The sequence below is a fragment of the Pinus tabuliformis genome, chromosome 3_1 (assembly GCF_031772625.1).
Source record: "Pinus tabuliformis cultivar Carrire ecotype Pingquan chromosome 3_1, CPIR1, whole genome shotgun sequence".
Taxonomy (NCBI): domain Eukaryota; kingdom Viridiplantae; phylum Streptophyta; class Pinopsida; order Pinales; family Pinaceae; genus Pinus; species Pinus tabuliformis.
Genome location: NC_142301.1, coordinates 573,408,467 through 573,411,760, shown reverse-complemented (window position 1 = coordinate 573,411,760; position 3,294 = coordinate 573,408,467). Strand labels below are relative to the sequence as shown.

The 3,294-nt window shown below is 40.9% G+C and overlaps 1 pseudogene; it reads left to right on the top strand.

Annotated features, from left to right (window-relative positions):
• The first annotated feature begins 1,337 nt into the window (after positions 1-1,337).
• Positions 1,338-2,594, top strand: LOC149188278 (long chain acyl-CoA synthetase 4 pseudogene; annotated as a pseudogene).
• Positions 2,595-3,294: the final 700 nt, after the last annotated feature.

Sequence of the window (3,294 nt, the reverse complement as noted above, 5' to 3'; positions counted from 1 at the left end):
GGAATCTCGGTAACTATGGATATTACCTCTGGTGAGACCTGCAATTCGAGCATCCCAACCTTTGAATTCAGCCCTGTGAAATTCAAAGCAAATTCCTTGGTGGTTTGTGCATGACCTCCCTCTAGTTTCTCACAAAAATTCCAACATCCAACCTGCTTGAATGCATGCTCAACTTTGTTGTGTTTCAAGATAATGTCTACACCTTCAGGTTCATTTCTCAAACACCTGCCTGATCTATGGTCTTTTCTTTCTGCTGATCTCTCCATGAAGGTTCAGTGTAATGGAGGTTTGAAATACTAGCGCTGCTCAAAATTCAATCTCTGCCTCGCTTGAATGGTTGCCCCGCTTGATAACTGCCTCGCTTGATAACAATGCATTCAAATTGGAAACTTGCATACTTGTTCCTCATGCAATGAATAAAATCATCATTAAGACTATGAATACCTGGCTCTTCTTGGAACTTGCAATCCGTGTGTACCAATGTACCTAGCGACTGTAATGATGGAGATAAGCGGTTGGACATGATATGTGGAGTGTATAAGCTGACAGTGAATGATGCAACCATAACTGAACTTGACAGATTTGACAGTTAGGAAAGATTCACTGCGGATTGCACGAATCTCTGTTTTCGTAGTGTAGTCAGTGTAAATTTTGAATTATGTGCTACGAAATCACCTAAAACATGTTGCATTGCGAAACTGCTAAAAAGGATTTATGCGCTGCGAAAACAATTCAAAATGATTATATGCACTACGAAATCACCTAAAGATCTTTGTGGCGCATAGTAACCTTTGAGAAAAACTAACACATGGTTATGAGACTAGTGATGAATGAGAATGCATAGTTGACTCAAGACTCCTAAGAAAAACAAAAATCAAACTTAGACTAGCACCGACCTTTACCATCAAACTAATGTGAGAAATTTTGGCATTAGAATTCTTAAGTGATAACAGAATGTTTCAGGCACCGCCGTGATCCTTTGTCGAAGTTCTAGCCATCCATTCCCTGCAAAAGAATAGACAAGAAGGACATCATCAGCCCAAAAATCAAAGCAAACAGTGAAGTGTCAAAGGGAGGAACATATTCTGGTTAATTTTCATTGGAGGTGGCTAGATACTTTTCCACATCTTGATCCTTTTACTTCTGCATTTGAAGAAGTGGATATGGCGAACAGATATGCCCAAAATCTGGTGCTCTGGTGATACCGAGATTTGAGATGTTTTGGTTGATAATTGCACTGCCATGTATGTTCCATGCAGCTACATTTCTCGTAAAAGATGGATCAATTGCTGCAATAATTATTGGTTCCCTACTGCTAGCACTGCTTGTAAAATTCCTTTAGGAGGATGTTTGGGCACAAGGAAATTCATAATGGAAAGGCAGGCAAATATGTATGGCAAACATATGGGGAGGTCTTTGATCAGGTGTTGAATGTAGGAGCTGCTATGCGTACATGTGGCGTTGAACCGTTTGGACACTGTGGAATTTATGGAATAAATTGTCCTGAATGGATTATAGCAATGGAGGCATGTTGTGGCCATAGGATTACCTGTGTCCCTCTCTATGATACACTCGGAGAAAATGTTGTTGAGTTCATCTTAAGGCATGCTGAGATCAACATTGTATTTGTTCAAGACATCAAAATCCAAAATCTATTCAAGTCTATACAAAAGGGTCCTGGACATGTAAAGGCTTTAGTCTCTTTTTCAAGTATTACTGATGAGCAAGAGGAAGAAGCTGGTAGGTTGGGAATAGCAGCATACTCCTGGAAGATGTTTCTAAAGCTGGGAAAACAGAATCCTACAGATCACCACCTGTGCCTGAGGACATTTCCACAATCATGTATACGAGTGGAACCAGTGGAGAACCAAAGGGTGTTATCTTGACTCATGAGGCACTTACACAGACTATGGTTGGAACTGAACTTGTCTTTGAAAAAGTTAAAGAAAAGATGACAACTGAGGATGTTTATTTGTCTTTCCTTCCACTAGCTCATATCTTTGACCGTGTCATTGAATAATTCTTTTTCCATCGGGGTGCCTCAGTGGGGTATTGGCAAGGGGATACTAAATTACTTGGAGATGATTTAATGGAGATGATTATTTGCAGGCATGCCTAGAGTTTTTGATTGCATTTTTGCAGGAGGCATGAAAACGCTCAAGGAGAGTAGTACGATCACGAGATTAATTTTTAACTCTCTATATAACTATAAGCTTTCATGGATGAAACTAGGCTTCAGGAAATGTCAAGCATCACCATTGGCAGATGCAATTTTGTTTAGTAAGATTAAAGCAAGATTAGGAGGTCGGGTACGACTTATATTGTCTAGAGCAGCTCCCCTAAGTAGTTCCGTGGAGGAATTTTTAAGAGTAACTACTTGTTGTCATGTTTTACAAGAATATGTATTGACAGAAACTTGAGAATGGAGTTTTGTTGCATGGAGTTTTGTTGCATTACTAGATGATTTATAAATGTTAGGTACCGTTGGTCCTATATCTCCAACAGCTGAAGTGTGCCTTGAGTCAGTTCTAGAAATGAGTTCTGATGCTTTGGCAGATACCTCTCAGGGAGAGCTCTATTTCAGGGCTTTATAGACAGTGTGCACAGTGCGTTGGGACTCTGTCGCGGCGCGCTGGAGGAGCGTGGTGCATTGGGCGCCTCCACGCAGTGTTAATTTACATGGGCGCGACACACATAGCGCGCGCGGTGCACTGGGCGTGCTGCGCGTCGCACATAGCCAGGACGCCAAAAAATTGTCGAAAACCTCTTCCATCACCCAAATTTCCAATAATGCGCACGAATTTTCTAGACAAAACTTTCCACATGAAACATGAAGTTAGTAGGGAAGGTGGAATCCGCAGTCCAACAAAGAACATGCATAAAGGCTCTTTGAATTTTCCTCTGGGGTCACAGACTCATATTACGTGCAGCAGAAGGATCAGACTTGAGCCATAATGGGTACGAATTTTTACAAAACATTGAAGTGGACGATGCAGTCATTCCACTTAAACAAGGAGAGAATTACAGGTCATTATATGGTGAAGTCATTATATCCGATAATAACTATCAATCCTACCAGTTCTTGCCATCTGATCACTACAGTGTTTATCTGAAGGACATAGTAGAGATTCATGTTTTTGCCGATTCCTGACCTGAGGTCTGATAATGATGCTTTATTTCATTTGTCTGTGGAAATGGAGAAGGTTGTCCTTTCATCACAAGTTCATGGAGTGCTGGGCCAGACTCTGCATCGAAATTCCTATAGAACAAAATGGAATGATCTCTTGGTAGCTC